Below are 16,767 nucleotides of genomic sequence, written 5' to 3' on the forward strand. Positions count from 1 at the left end.
TTGATGGTTTGAATTTGAGTGGGTGGGTGTAGGTGGGTTGTATGATGGTTTTAGGGAGTAATGGATGTGAGTGGTGAAGAGGTGATTGGGAAGAGAGATTGAGGTGTGGTGAGGGTTTGGAGAGTGATATAGGATGAGGAGTGTTGAGAGAGGGAAGAATATGAGTGGAGGTAGGTGGGGATCCTGTGGGTCACAGATCTGAGGTGTCAAGGATTTGCATCCCTGCACCAATTAGGCATGTAAAACCTTTGCATGCATTCTGAGTTTAAACGCTAATTGATGCTTGTTCTGGGCGTTCAACGCCAGATCAGCATGTTTCTGGCGTTCAGCGCAACTTTCTCAGGTGTATTCTTGGCGTTGAACGCCAGGTGTTGCTTGTTTCTGGGTTCAACGCCAGATATATGCTCTGTTCTGCATTGAACGCCAGCCAGTGCTCCTTACTGGCATTTAAACACCAGTAGTCCTTTCTCCAAGGTATGATTTTTTTTCTGCTTTTTGATTCTGTTTTTAATTTTTGTATTTATTTTGTGACTCCACATGATCATGAACCTAATAAACATTAAAGAACATAAAATAAAAATAAAATTAGATAAATAAAATTGGGTTGCCTCCCAACAAGCGCTTCTTTAATGTCAATAGCTTGACAGTGGCTCTCATGGAGCCACACAGGTGATCAGGTCAATTTTATAGACTCCCAACACAACTTAGAGTTTGGATATGGGAGTTAACACCAAACTTAGAGTTTGGCTGAGGCCTCCCAACACCAAACTTAGAGTTTGACTGTGGGGGCTTTAGTTGACTCTGTCCTGAGAGAAGCTTTCTATGCTTCCTCTCCATTGTTACAGAAGGAGATTCTTGAGTTTTAAACACAGGTTGTCCTTATTCAGTTGAAGGATCAATTCTCCTCTGTCTACATCAATCACAGCTCTTAGTGTGGCTAGGAAGGGTCTTCCAAGGATGATAGATTCATCCTCATCCTTCCCAGTGTCTAGGATTATGAAATCAGCAGGGATGTAAAGGCCTTTAACCTTTACTAACACGTCCTCTACTAGTCTATAAGCCATTTTCATAGATTTGTTTGCCATCTCTAATGAGAAATTGGCAGCCTGTACCTCAAGGATTCCTAGTTTCTCCATTACAGAGAGTGGCATGAGGTTTATCCCTGACCCATGGTCACATAGAGCCTTTTCAAGGTCATGGTGCCTATGGTACAAGGTATTAAGAACTTTCCAGGATCTTGTTTCTTCTGAGGTAATGTCAGTTGATCCAGATCTCTCGGTTCATTGATGAGCAAGGGAGGTTCATCTTCCCAAGTCTCATTACCAAATAATTTGGCATTTAGCTTCATGATTGCACCAAGGTACTTGGCAACTTGCTCTTCAGTAACATCCTCATTTTCTTCAGAAGAAGAATACTCATCAGAGCTCATGAATGGCACAAGGAGGTTCAATGGAATCTCTATGGTCGATGAGCCTCAGAGTCCTTTGGTTCCCCAAAGGGAAACTCCTTGTTGATCACGTCCTCTTCCTCCCCTGTAGGTTCGGCCATGATTGTTATATCAATGGCCTTGCACTCTCTCTTTGGATTCTCTTCTGTATTGATTGGGAGAGTACTAGGAGGGGTTTCAGTGATTCCTTTACTCAGCTGGCCCACTTGGGCTTCCAAATTTCTAATGGAAGACCTTGTTTCATTCATGAAACTCACAGTGGCCTTAGAAAGATCAGAGACTAAATTTGCTAAGCTAGATGGATTCTGCTCAGAATTTTCTGTCTGTTGCTGAGTGGATGATGGAAAAGGTTTACTATTGTTAAACCTATTTCTTCCACCATTATTAAAGCCTTGTTGAGGCTTTTGTTGATCCTTCCATGAGAAATTTGGATGATTTCTCCATGAGGGGTTATAGGTGTTTCCATAAGGTTCACCCATGTAATTCACCTCTGCTATTGCAGGGTTCTCAGGGTCATAAGCTTCTTCTTCAGAAGATGCCTCTTTAGTACTGTTGGATGATTCCTTCAATCCATTCAGACTCTGAGAAATCATATTGACTTGTTGAGTCAATATTTTATTCTGAGCCAATATGGCATTCGGAGTATCAATTTCAAGAACTCCCTTCCTCATAGGCGTCCCATTATTCACAGGATTCCTTTCAGAAGTGTACATGAACTGGTTAATTGCAACCATGTCAATGAGTTCTTGAGCTTCTGCAGGCATTTTCTTTAGGTGAATGGATCCACCTGCAGAATGGTCCAGTGACATCTTTGATAGTTCACACAGACCATCATAGAATATATCCAGAATGGTCCATTCTGAAAGCATGTCAGAAGGACACTTTTTGGTCAGTTGCTTATATCTCTCCCAAGCTTCATAGAGGGATTCACCTTCTTTCTGTCTGAAGGTTTGAACATCCACTCTAAGCTTACTAAGCTTTTGAGGAGGAAAGTACTTGGCTAAGAAAGCCGTGACCAGCTTATCCTAAGAGTTCAGGCTATCTTTAGGTTGAGAGTCCAACCATACTCTAGCTCTGTCTCTTACAGCAAACGGGAAAAGCATAAGCTTGTAGAACTCGGGATCAACCCCATTGGTCTTAACAGTATCACAGATCTGCAAGAATTCAGTCAAGAACTGAAAAGGATCTTCAGATGGAAGTCCATGAAACTTGCAGTTCTGTTGCATCAGAGAAACTAATTGAGGTTTAAGCTCAAAGTTGTTTGCTCCAATGGCAGGAATTGAGATGCTTCTTCCATGTAAATTGGAATTAGGTGCAGTGAAGTCACCAAGCATCCTCCTTGCATTATTATTATTTTTGGCCATATTGTCTTCTTCTTTTTCGAAAATTTCTGTCAGATTTTCTCCAAAGAGTTGTGCTTTAGCTTCCCTTAGCTTCCTCTTCAGAGTCCTTTCAGGTTCAGGATCAGCTTCAACAAGAATGTTCTTATCCTTGTTCCTGCTCATATGAAAAAGAAGAAAACAGAAAAAAAAAATATGGAATCCTCTATGTCACAGTATAGAGATTCGTTTATGTGAGTAGAAGAAGAGAAGAATGTAATGTAAGGAAGAGAAGAGGAAAAACTCGAACACAGAGAGGAGGATGGGGTTCAAATTTTTGGGTGGAAGAGAAGTGTTATTAGATGAATAAATAAATAGAAGGAGATGAGAGGTGAGAGAATTTCGAAAATTAATTAAAATAAAAATTAAATTTAAAGTTAAATTTCAAAAATTAAAGTTTGAAATTAAATTAAAAATTAAAATTTAAAATGATTAGTTAATTAAAAAGGAATTTTGAAAAAAAGAGGGAGGGATTTTCGAAAATTAAAAGTAGAAAGTTAGTTGGGCAGTTTTGAAAAAGATAAGAATCAAACAAAAAGTTAAGTGGTTAAGAGATTTTGAAAATCAAATTTTGGCAAGATAAGATTGAAATTTGAAAAAGATGTGATTGAAACAAAAAGATAAGATTGATTGAAAAAGATTTGAAAAAGAAATTTAAAAAGATTTGATTTTGAAAATTAAAGTTGATTACTTGACTAACAAGAAACAAAAAGATTTGATTTTAAAATTTAAAGATTGAACCTTTCTTATTAGGCAAGTAACAAACTTTACATTTTTGAATCAATCACATTAATTGTTAGTAATATTTTCGAAAATTATGAGATAGAATTAAGAAAAAGATTTTTGAAAAATATTTTTATAATTTTCGAAAATAAATAAGAAAAAATGAAAAAGATTTGATTTTTGAAAAAGATAGGATTTTTAAATTGAAAATTTGATTTGACTCATAAGAAACAACTAAATTTTAAAAAGTTTTGAAAAAGTCAACTCAAATTTTCGAAAATTTATGAGTGAAAAAGGGAAAGATATTTCTTTTTATTTTTGAATTTTTAATGATGAAAGAGAAAAACACAAAATTGACTCAATGCATGAAAATTTTGGATCAAAACATGTGATGCATGCAAGAACACTATGAATGTCAAGATGAACACCAAGAACTTATTTTTGAAAAATTTTCAAGAAAAGAAAACATGCCAGACACAAAACTCAAAAATATTTAATTTTTAGACACAAAGAATTCAAGAATGCATATGAAAAACAAGAAAAGACACAAAACAAGAAAATATAAAGATCAAACAAGAAGACTGGCCAAGAACAACTTGAAGATCATGAAGAATGCAATGCATGAAATTTTTGAAGATAATTTTTAGAAAATTAAAAAGATACAATTGACACCAAACTTAAAACTTGACTCAAGACTCAAACAAGAAACACAAAAAATATTTTTGATTTTATGATTTTGTAAATTTTTTTGTATTTTTCGAGAATTAATTGGGAAAAACGAAAAAGAAGAAAATATTTTTTTTTATTTTTTTTGAAAATAAGAATAATAAAATCAAAAAGGTTAAAATTAAAATAAAGTTACCTAATCTGAGCAACAAGATGAACCGTCAGTTGTCCAAACTCGAACAATCCCCGGCAACGGCGCCAAAATCTTGGTGTGCGAAATCGTGATCTTTACTTCCTTGGTAACGGCGCTAAAAACTTCATACGCACGTTCATATTCTTAATTTTGTTCACAACTTCGTACAACTAACCAGCAAGTGCACTGGGTCGTCCAAGTAATAAACCTTACGTGAGTAAGGGTCGATCCCACAGAGATTGTCGGTATGAAGCAAGCTATGGTCACCTTGTAAATCTCAGTCAGGCAGATTCAACTGATTTTATGAATTGATAAGTAAAAGATAAATAAAATATAAAATAGGATAGTGGTACTTATGTAATTCATTGGTGAGAATTTCAGATAAGCGTATAGAGATGCTTTCGTTCCTCTGAACCTCTGCTTTCCTGCTGTCTTCATCCAATCAATCCTACTCCTTTCCATGGCAAGCTGTATATTGGGCATCACCGTTGTCAGTGGCTACATCCCGTCCTCTCGGTGAAAATGGTCCGATGCGCTGTCACTGCATGGCTAATCATCTGGAGGTTCTCGATCATACTGGAATAGGATTCACCATCCTTTTGCATCTGTCACTACGCCCAGCACTCGCGAGTTTGAAGCTCGTCACAACCATCCCTTCCCGGATCCTACTCGGAATACCACAGACAAGGTTTAGACTTTTCGGATCTCAAGAATGGCCATCCATGGGTTCTAACTTATACCACGAAGATTCTGATTAAGAAATCCAAGAGATACTCATTCAATCGAAGGTAGAATGAAAGTGGTTGTCAGGCACATGTTCATAGGGAATAATGATGAGTGTCACGATCATCACATTCATGTTGTAGTGCGAATGAATATCTTAGAAGTGGAATAAGTTGAATTGAATAAAAAAATAGTAGTACTTTGTATTAATTCGTGAGGAACAGCAGAGCTCTACACCTTAATCTATGGTGTGTAGAAACTCTACCGTTGAAAATGCATAAGTGATGAGGTTCAGGCATGGCCGAATGGCCAGCCCCCAAACGTGATCTAAAGATGAAACTAAAGATGTAAACACAATAGTAAAAGTCCTATTTATACTAAACTAGTTACTAGGGTTTACAGAAATGAGTAAATGATGCAGAAATCCACTTCCGGGGCCCACTTGGTGTGTGCTTGGGCTGAGTTTGAAGTTTACACGTGGAGAGGTCATTCTTGGAGTTGAACGCCAATTTGTGACGTGTTTCTGGCGTTGAACTCCACTTTGCAACTTGTTTCTGGCGCTGAACGCCAGACTGCAACATGGAACTGGCATTCAACGCCAGTTTGCGTCATCTAAACTCGGGCAAAGTATGGACTATTATATATTGCTGGAAAGCCCTGGATGTCTACTTTTAAACGCAATTGGAAGAGCGTCATTTGGAGGTTTGTAGCTCCAGAAAATCCACTTTGAGTGAAGGGAGGTCAGAATCCAACAGTATCTGCAGTCCTTCTTCAACCTCTGAATCTGATTTTTGCTCAGGTCCCTCAATTTCAGCCAGAAAATATATGAAATCACAGAAAAACACACAAACTTATAGTAAAGTCCAGAAATATGAATTTTAATTAAAAACTAATAAAAATATACTAAAAACTAACTAAATCATACTGAAAACTATGTAAAAACAATGCCAAAAAGCGTATAAATTATCCGCTCATCAATGTCCTCTATTGGTTCTGTGCTTCGGTTGATAGTGGCTACTGGAGGTCTGATATATTTCCCGTTAGGGATGTGTTGATCATCCCGTGGAAGCATGCCTTTGGTTTCCCCAACCCTGTAGGAGACTCCAGCTGCTGAGATGAGATCTGAAACCAAGGCGGGAAAAGGTAAGTTGCCCGCAATTTGTACATGTCCCATATAAGGATACACCAGAGTAAGACTGCCATGTCTGCAGTGAAGGAGGACTCGTGAGTGCTCGAAAAGACATAATGAGACATAATCTGTGCCCATACTTGAGCCTCCAAGGTAAGTGTTGAAGCTGATATGCCCTTAGGTCAGGAATGATGGTATCCGTAGATCCATCTGCTGCCAGGTTGTGCTATAACTCTGAAAACAGTGTCCCAGTCAAATTGGTATGTCTGGCACTTGAGTGAGGATTCTTGGAATGCGTCCAATCCTTCTGGAGAAGGGGGGGAGATCTAAAGCTTGTTGAATGGCCTCTTCAGTTATAGGGACTTGCTTCTGACGGACATCGACAGACTGCATGGTTGGCATGTGAAAGTTGGAGTAGAATTCTACTACCCATGAAAGATTAACCTGCCGTGGCTGTCTCCGTAGGAATCCCCATGGTCTTCGTTCGATGCGGGGCTCAACAAAGTCGGCAATGTGGGTTGGGAGGATGAGAAGGTGCTCATTGTTATAGTTCCTTGCTGCCAGGATGGGGAACGTCTGCTCACAGTAGCGGTTAGGAAACCGTGCAGTATCCTTTGCTGGAAAAGCTTTTTCTTTTTCATCGACCTTAACGATCCTCTTGATTCTTTTTGTTGAGAGTTTCACCGCTGTGGAAGATGGTTATGCCACTAATACTCTTTTTGTTCCTCTCCGTGCTGGTGGTTTGGGAGTAGCTTTCTCTTTACCTTTCTTGGTGGCCATCCTGAAAAAGGAAAAAGAAAGTAATATGTAAAGCTAAGGGTTCGAGCAAAGGAGCGAACAATATGGGTGGTAATCCATACACGATAAATAAGTATGTCGTTAACACATGGTCTAGACTACATGTGAAAAGTTCATCAAAGGTAATATAGTAAGTGCATGTAATGGCAATTAAATGCAAGATGTTTATTGGCATACCGGCAAAGGCATGAGTAGCATAGATCAAGTATTCAATGTCCAAGTTAGATTACCAAGTCATTCAAACTAACAACCTGTTTGTATTGATAATTATATTTAATTAATAAAATATACAAGGGTTTTTGTGAAAAACAGGCAAAGGTAGTAAAATAGAATAAATTAAATAATGCACAATGCCATACGGGCTTTTTCACAAACACTTGGCATGCATGTTGAATATGTCATGGAGAGTAGTAAATTTGAACATGCAAGCAACCCTTATGAAAAGTGATATATAATTGTCAAATAATTTCACAATAATTCACAAGCAAAATATGAAAGATAATAATCACCTAGTGAAATATCAAACACCAACTAAAGTAATAAAAGGAAAGAAAAGAAAGAAAAGGAAAAATATAGATCCTGAACGTGAAAAGAAAAATAAAACATAAATAAAAGAAAAGTAAAAGGTAAAGAAAGAAAGAAAAGATCCTTGATAATGGATATGAAAAATAAGGGAGGAGAAAGTAAAAAGTGAGAATGAGTAGAGAAGGAAGAAGAGGTAAGAAAAGAATAATAAGGGAAAAAAATTAGGATTTGGAAAGAAAAGATAAGATATTTTGGCTGATCTGGATATTCTGAGCGCCGCATGGGATGCGGACGCGTGAGTCACGCGGTTGCGTGGGGTGTGATGTTTTTCAAGTGACGCGAACGCGTGGGTCACGCGGTCGCGTGACTTGATTTGTGCGAATGGTGCGAGGGCAGCGACGCGTTCGCGCAACTCTCTATCTCAAACTTATTTTGCCAAAAATTCTTTTTTTGGGTGACGCGATTGCGTGAATGGCCATATTTGGAGGACGACGCGGCCGCATTGAGTACGCGGTCGCGTGGTAAGACTGGTGCTTCCAGCACCATTCCAGCCTCACTCCATCATAACCTTCTACCATATGCCTCTTTTACGTCGATTTTTAGGGTCACGCGTTCGCGTGGGTGACGCGGACGCGTGAGAGTCTTATTTTCCAAATGACGCAGTCGCGTCCGTGACGCGGTCGCTTGGGCCTGTTTGTGCCTAAGGCACGCCTCCAGCCACGCTTTCGCGTGACTCTTCTATTCAGTTTTCTTTTCTTCCTAATGCACTTGTGATGCGGACGTGTCAACAACGCTGCCGCGTCGTGTGTATTTTTTTTTTAAGCGGATTTTTTTTAAATATGCAGAATGCTAATGTAAACTATATGCAGCTATATGCAGGGATGATGAGAAGTGTCATTAACATTGGAAAAATAAAATAAAGTGAAAATAAAGCTATGACTGGAATGGAACGATCATACCATGCTGAGTTGTCTCCCACCTAGCACTTTATTTTTACGTCCTTATGTTGGATGCTCTTCAGGCTCATTCTGCCTCTGTTGGTGGGTCTTCCAAGAGAAAGACCTCTAGTTCCTTGTGATCCCTCATCTTCTCACCATGATAGAGCTTCAGGCGATGTCCATTAACCTTTAGAAATTTGGAGCTAGATGGATGACGCAGGTGGAAAACTCCGTATGGCTCTGCCTTTTCTACCCTGTAGGGACCTTCCCATCTTGATCTCAGTTTATATAGAAGAACTAGCTCCCCTGGTCTGAATTCTCTCCTTTTTATATGCTTGTCATGGACAGCCTTCATCTTTTCTTTGTATCTCCTAGAGTTATCATATGCTTCTAGGCGAAGGTTTTCCAGCTCTGCTAGTTGTAGCTTTCTTTCAGCACCAGCTTCCTCAAAATTCATGTTGTACTCCCTCACAACCCAGAAAGCCTTGTGTTCCACCTCTACTGGAAGGTGGCAAGCCTTTCCGTATACCAGGCGGAAGGGGATCATCCCAATGGGTGTCTTTTATGCTGTTCTATATGCCCAGAGTGCATCTTGTAGCCTGGCACTCCAGTCCTTCCTATGAGGTTTTATTATCTTTTCCAGAATACGTTTAATCTCTCTGTTAGAGACTTCTGCCTGCCCATTGGTTTGGGAATGGTAAGTTGTTGCTACTTTGTGAATTATCCCATGCTTCTTCAATAATCCTGTTAGTCTCCTGTTACAAAGTGGGTGCCTTGATCGCTCACGATTGCTCGTGGTGATCCAAAGCGATAAATAATATGGTTTCTAACAAAGGAAACAACAGTGTTAGCATCATCAGTACGGGTAGGAATTTCTTCCACCCATTTAGAAACATAATCTACAGCTAACAGTATATAAAAGTAACCATTAGAATTTGGAAATGGACCCATGAAGTCAATGCCCCAAACATAAAAAATTTCACAGAAAAGCATAATCTGTTGAGGCATTTCATCCCTCTTGGATATATTACCAAACCTTTGGCATGGGGAACAAGATTTACAAAATTCAGTAGCATCTTTAAAAAGAGTAGGCCACCAGAATCCACAGTCTAGGATTTTTCTAGCTGTTCTTTGAAGGCCAAAATGTCCTCCACTCTCAGATGAGTGGCAGGCCTCTAAAATAGACTGGAATTCTGATTGAAGCACACACTGTCTAATTACCTGGTCAGCACCACATCTCCATAAATATGGATCATCCCATATATAATATTTGGACTCTCTTTTCAGCTTGTCTCTTTGATGCTTAGTAAAATTTGGAGCGAAAGTGTGGCTAACTAGATAATTAGCTACAGGTGCATACCAAGGAACTACTTCAGATACTGCATGTAAACTATCAAATGTGAAATTATCATTTATAGGAGTGGAGTCATCCTTAATGTGCTCAAGGCGACTCAAGTGGTCTACCACTAAATTCTGGTTACCATTCCTATCTTTAATTTCTAAATCGAATTCTTGCAGCGGCAGTATCCAACGTATTAGCCTGGGTTTGGACTCCTTTTTAGCTAGTAAATATTTTAGAGCTACATGATCTGAGTATACTACTACCTTAGTACCAAGTAAATAGGCTCGGAATTTATCCAGAGCAAAAACAATAGCAAGAAGCTCTTTTTCAGTAGTAGTATAGTTAGATTGAGCAGCATCTAAAGTCTTACATGCATAAGCGATTACAAAAGGGTCCTTACCTTCACGCTGAGCCAGCGCCGCTCCTACTGCATGGTTGGAAGCATCGCACATAATTTCAAATGGCTGGCTCCAGTCTGGTCCTCTCACTATTGGGGCTTGAGTCAAGGCAATTTTCAGTTTATCAAATGCCTGCATACAATCCTCACCGAACTCAAACTCAATTTCCTTCTGCAGTAATCTGGATAAAGGCAATGCTTCCTTATTGAAGTCCTTAATGAATCTCCTGTAAAAACCTGCGTGGCCAAGGAACGAACGGACTTCCCTCACGGAGGAGGGGTAACGTAAACTAGAAATAACATCCACCTTTGCTGGATCTACAGAAATGCCAGTATTAGACACAGCATGTCCTAGTACAATTCCTTGTTTCACCATAAAGTGACATTTTTCAAAATTTAATACGAGATGTGTACTAACACACCTGTCTAATACTCGAGATAAACTATCCAGGCAAAGGCTAAATGAATCACCATATACGCTAAAATCATCCATAAAAACTTCCATACAGTTCTCAATCAGATCAAAGAAAAGACTCATCATGCATCTTTGGAAAGTAGCAGGCGCATTACATAAGCCAAAAGGCATTCTTTTATAAGCATACGTTCCAAAGGGACAAGTAAAAGTGGTCTTCTCCTGATCTCCAGGAGCTCTGTGAATCTGGAAATAGCCTGTATAACCATCTAAAAAGCAATAATGGGATTTACCTGATAGGCGATCAAACATTTGATCAATGAATGGCAAGGGGTAATGATCCTTGCGAGTGGCTTGGTTGAGACGCCTATAGTCAATGCAAACTCTCCATGAATTCTGCACTTTAGTTTTTAGGAGCTCTCTGTGCTCATTTCTTACTGTTGTGACTCTAGACGTCTTGGGTACCACTTGTACTGGACTGACCCATTCACTGTCTAAGATGGGGTAAATGATATCTGCTTCAAGTAGTCTGGTTACTTCTTTCTTGACAACTTCTAAGATAGTGGGATTCAATCTTCTTTAAGGTTGACGGACAGGCTTTGCTCCCACTTCTAAGAATATTCTGTGTTCACAAACTTGAGGGCTAATGCCTACTATATCTGCCAAGCTCCATCCAATTGCTTTCTTATGTTTTCGCAGCACACTGAGTAGCTATTTTTCTTGTTGAGAAGTGAGTTCCTTTGCAATGATGACTGGAAACTTCTGCTTGTCCTCAAGGTAAGCATACTTGAGGTGTGGAGGAAGGGGCTTTAATTCTAATTTTTCCTCATAGCTCGGCTCTGGATCATCCGGGGCTGGTGATAATGGTAAAGTGTTCTCATTGTTTTCAGAAAGTGTCCCCACACTTGGACCTTGCTCCATGTACTTCTCTTCCATTTCTTCCTAGTGAACTTCAGCTACAGTTTCATCAATAATGTCACATTGGAAGATAGAATGATCTTTCGGAGGATGCTTTATAGCTTCATTTAAACTGAAACTCACTGTTCTGCCATCTATCTCAAAGGAGTAAGTTCCTGAGAATGCATCCAGCTTGAACTTTGAAGTCTTCAAAAATAGTCTTCCAAGCAGGATTGATGATGGTCTTCCTGAGTCATTAGGGGGCATTTCCAGAATGTAGAAATCAATGGGGAATGTGAGCCCCTTAATGCTCACTAATACATCTTCAGCAATTACAACTACTGTGATAATGCTTTTATCTGCTAACACAAAATGAGCTGCCGACCTTTTTAAAGGAGGAAGCCTCAAAGTATCATATATAGACAATGGCATTATACTAACACACACTCCTAAATCACACACACAGTTAGAAAAATTTACACCTCCAATGGTACAATTAACCATACATGGACCTGGATCACTACATTTTTCAGGTATATTTCCCATTAAAGCAGATATAGAACTACCTAAAGGAATAGTTTCTAATTCATTGATCTTATCTTTATGTATGCACAAATCCTTTAGAAACTTTGCGTATTTAGGTACCTGATGAATAACATCAAAAAGGGGAACAGTTACCTCAACCTTTTTGAATATTTCTACCATTTTGGGGTCAAGTTCCATCTGCTTTCTGGGCTTCCTTGTAAGTTGTGGAAATGGAATAGGAATGGTGCCCTGTACAGCTTCTGCATCCTTTGGTTTTTTATTCTATGGTTGAACTGCTTTTTCTTTAAATATGTCTTGTATGTCCTCTTCCACTTCCACCACATCCTCTGCTGGCACATTTTTTGGTGGGCTTGGCTCCTCATGGTTCCTTTCCTGCAGTGTGGTTTTGGACCTTAGAGTGATTACATTGATTCCACCCTTGGGATTGAGCAGTGGTTGAGAAGGAATTCCACTGGAGCTCGAAGGTTGATGTGTGGAATTAAGTGAGGAATTCATTCGGGAGACGAGAGCTTGTAAAGTGGCAGTCAAGCCATTCAGACTAGAGTTCAGTTGAGCCTGCATGTCTTGTTTTCCTTGCGCAAGAGAACGGAGCATCTCGTCATTTGATGAGGAATTAGAATAAGTGATCTGAGGAGCTTGTTGTTGGTTGTGCTGGGTTCCTTGTGATTGTCTTAGGTGAGGTGCTCTGTAAGGTTGATTCTGATTCTGCTGTCTATTGTTGTTATTATTATTCCACCTCTGGTTTCCATTATTGTCTCTACCTCCTCTATTAAAGTTATCCCTCCAGCCATGGTTAGAATTATCTCTCTAACCTTAGTTGGAGTTGTCCTACCATCCATGGTTATAGTTGCCACCTTGGTTGCAGTTACCACCTTGTTGATTGTATCCTTAATTCAGGCAGTCATAGAAGTTGTGAGTGGCTGCCACAGTGTTGTCTTCCTGGAGCTGCAGACATTCATCAGTGTAATGACTGTAATCAGCACAGATCCCGCATACTCTTTGTGGAACTAACTGTTGGCTTTGTTGTGGTGAAGGCTGAGCTTGTTGTGCCTGTTGTTGATTTAACTGCATCTGTTTCAGTAGGTTGGTCATTTCACATATACTCTGGGTCAGAGCAGTGGTTTCTTTGCTAGAGGAAATTTCTGCAACAGCTTTGGGATGGTTACACCTCTGTCTGTGATTCCTAGTGGACTCAGCTAAGTCGCTAATCAGCTGCCATGCTTCATCTGTGGTTTTGTACTTTTTCAAAGAACCATTACTGGCACCTTCCAGTATAGTCTTATCTTGGGGGTTCATGCCTTGAGTGAAGTAGCTGATCAATACTAGTCTATCAATCATGTGATGGGGACATGCGTCCAAGAGATTATTGAAGCGCTCCCAATATTCGTAGAGTCTCGGATTCGCCCTGAATAATCCCAGTTAGTAACGGTCGCTTCAGGCTGAGTGTAGTACCACTCCCTTGCCTTTCCCTAAAGAGAAAACGGGAAAGCGGTTAACAGAATAGAAGTTTCATCTGCACCATGATGCCTAACAGTAGAACAGGCTGTCTGGAAATCCCTAAGGTGCTTGATAGGCTCTTGAGCAGGTAAGCCATGAAACTTGGGCATCAAGTTGATCAGTGCGGTCTTTAGTTCAAAATCTGCAGCTATGGTCGGGTGATGCACTTGATACAGCTGCAGTGTAAAATCTGGGGCTCCAGCTTCCTGGAGGGTAATTATCCTAGGTGCTGCCACGGTATCTGCACGTGAATCAACTGAATCAGTAGTAAAGGAGCTTGTTTTGCTCTCAGATGGCGGTTCAGATTCGCCTTCAGATGAGACTGGTGAATCGATAATAATCACTTCACCACCCTCAGAGGCTAACCGACGTCGAGTTCATCTAATATGTGAAAGAGTTCTTTCAATTTCAGGATCAAATGGGACTAAACTCGGATCAGGTAATGAACGCATCATTCAATGAGAAAAATAAATAGCTCATAGTAACAGAAATAAAAATAAAATATGCAAATAAAAATAAAATATATACACTAATTAATAATTTAGCACACTATTGCAACTCCCCGGCAACGGCACCAAAAATTAACGAGGCAGAAATTAGCCGATTAAGAAATTAATATAGAAATAACGTTGTGAGTACAGTTCTTAACCAGCAAAAATCTGCTTATCAAATTAGAAGGGTTGTCACAAATTTTAGAAATAAAAATACTGGGAGTGTGAGTCCTAGGTCGTCTCCCAACGAGTTGCAGGAAAGAGTGCTATTTTATTAACTAGAATTTTTCCGAAGGTTTTGAAAGTTGGATAATAATGAGCAATTTATTAATTATAAATCAGAGCAATAAAAAAATATATTAAGAGTAATTTTTGATATTCTAAATAAAAAAGGCCTTGACTGGGGGAATGATTAATTGGAAGTTCTATCCTTGTTGGAATCTTCTCAAATGTAGTGTAAAGAGGTTCTTGTTTTCACTTAGTTAACCCTTACTAAATAAAGAAAAGTCAAGTGATTGAGCTAACTCTTACCCGCAAATCCTAGTCCTCTCCCTTGGGAAGGTCTAGCGTTAGTAGGTACAGAATTAGCCAACAACGTCCAATTTAGCTAGGCACTTGAGCATTCCAACTCAAGTGTCTCCTCTTAATCAACCCCATGTCAAGTGGAAAATCTACTCCATTGACATGGAATTAATACTCATAAAAATATAAGAAGACATAATTAAATGAAATAAAATAGAAACTTAAAATTAATTAAAAATAAAAGTAACTTTATATATTAATCAAAATGTAACATACTTATTTGAATAGAGTCAATGATCAACTGAAAAGAGTAAAGAAATAAGGAAACAAAATAAAGTAGTGTCTTCACGGAGGTAATGGCTCTTCAAATCCACAATCAAAAGCAAAAGTATAAACTATCCATGTAACACTAATCTAGATTCAGATCTAAAACTGAAGTAATCCTAATGTGATGAATCTGAATGTGTGTGGATGCGTATTGAGTCTCCGCATGTTCCCTAGGTTTTATCAGTGTTCGCTGGTTATCTCCTTGGTTTCTTGTGTTCCTTCCATTTTTGAAAGCTTTCTCTCTATTTTCTAAGCCATTCCTGCCCTATGAGGCCTGAAACACTTAACACACGTATCACAGCATCGAATGGTATAAAGGAGAATAAAAATACATAATTAAAAGATCTCTAGGAAGCAAGTTTTCAACCATGGACAATTTTTGGGAAGGAATTGTAAATACATGCAAATCGTATGAATAAGTAGGTAAAGGCTTGATAAAACCACTCAAATTAAACACAATTTAAATCATAAAATATTGGTTTATCAGCTGTGCAACAAGTGGAAAAGATGGAGAGTGATGAACCACCCTCTTATCATGAACCTTTCCTCCCAAGTAATGAGCCTTCATATCCACCTCAACCTTCAATGCATGACACTCTTAGTGTTCTTCTTCAAGGGGAAAGAGAGATGAAATGAGGAGTACTAGAATTCGCGACTGCCTTAACTGAGGTAGTAAATCAATTAGCTTCCCAACATCTGAGCACTCAAAGTACTCCCATGGCTACATGTGGAGAATCAAAAGAAGAACGTAGCATGAAGGAGACACTAGAAACTTCAGTGGACAATGAGGAACATGGCTTTGTGTTGGAACAAGTGGAGGAAGCCATAATAGTTACAGAGGAAGAAGTGTTTGAAGATTTAGGAGATGCTGAACCTCCATGGGAATCTAGAGTTGTAGAGTACCCCTCCAATAAGATTAAAATTGATGTCAAGAAGGCTAGTGCACAACCTCCATGGCATATTCTCTATGAAGACTTGGATGGGATAAATCAAGAAGAAAGTTCCCTTGGTAATGAGGATCACGAATCAAGCCCTTCTAGTGAAGAATCTGCATCTGTAAATGAGCTCCTTGAATATGAAGACTCTTCTCTGATTGAGTCTGCAAATGATGTGGAAGTAGAAGCCCTTCGAAAAGGATGGACGGGAGTTGAGTACGCTTTGTCAAGTATGTCGGAGACTTCTCTACCTAGGATGCCATCTACTCATTCACTTGAGTGGGTAAAGCTTATCTCTATTCGCTTTACTGTCCCACTTGAGTATGGTATTCTTGAAACAGATGGTCAACTTAGGAATCTTTGTGGCATTGAGCGTAAGAGAAGAATGTTTAGTGGTTGGAGGTGCAATTCAAGGCTCATCAAAGTTGATATTTCAAGAGCTAGATGTAAGGGCTCAACTGATGATAATTTGGTTAGATCTAAAAGAAGAGTTTGGTACTTCGTAGAGAATTCGGATTGCTTACCACCCCGGATCGAATCATCATGTTCCACTTGAAGACGGCTGTAGAAACAAGATATGGGATCCAGGCATACATGAGGATCAAATTTGGGAGCTCAAAACTTGTGAAGAACTCCATCAAAGCTTGAAGAATCTACCTGGTAATGACAGAGCTTATTGGAAGTCCAAGCATTGGTGGAAGTTTCAAGATCGCACAAGCCACCATGACAAGAAGCTCACCAAATATCCAACTTAAGGACTTTAACTAAAAGTGCTATGTGGGAGACAACCCTCCATGGTATGATCGTTCCGTTTCAGTCTTAGCTTTATTTTACTTTATTCTATTTAATTTTTGTTAATGACTCTTCTCATAATCTCTGC

At 39.2% G+C, this 16,767-nt stretch overlaps 1 non-coding gene across 1 annotated transcript; it reads left to right on the top strand.

Annotated features, from left to right (window-relative positions):
* Nucleotides 1–2,310: 2,310 nt before the first annotated feature.
* Nucleotides 2,311–2,418, top strand: LOC112739058 (small nucleolar RNA R71). The gene has a single exon (XR_003169998.1). It is a non-coding gene; the product is annotated as a small nucleolar RNA R71 (small nucleolar RNA).
* The last annotated feature ends 14,349 nt before the right edge of the window (nt 2,419–16,767 follow it).

The sequence above is a fragment of the Arachis hypogaea genome, chromosome 13 (genome assembly GCF_003086295.3).
Source record: "Arachis hypogaea cultivar Tifrunner chromosome 13, arahy.Tifrunner.gnm2.J5K5, whole genome shotgun sequence".
NCBI classification, from domain to species: Eukaryota; Viridiplantae; Streptophyta; class Magnoliopsida; order Fabales; family Fabaceae; genus Arachis; species Arachis hypogaea.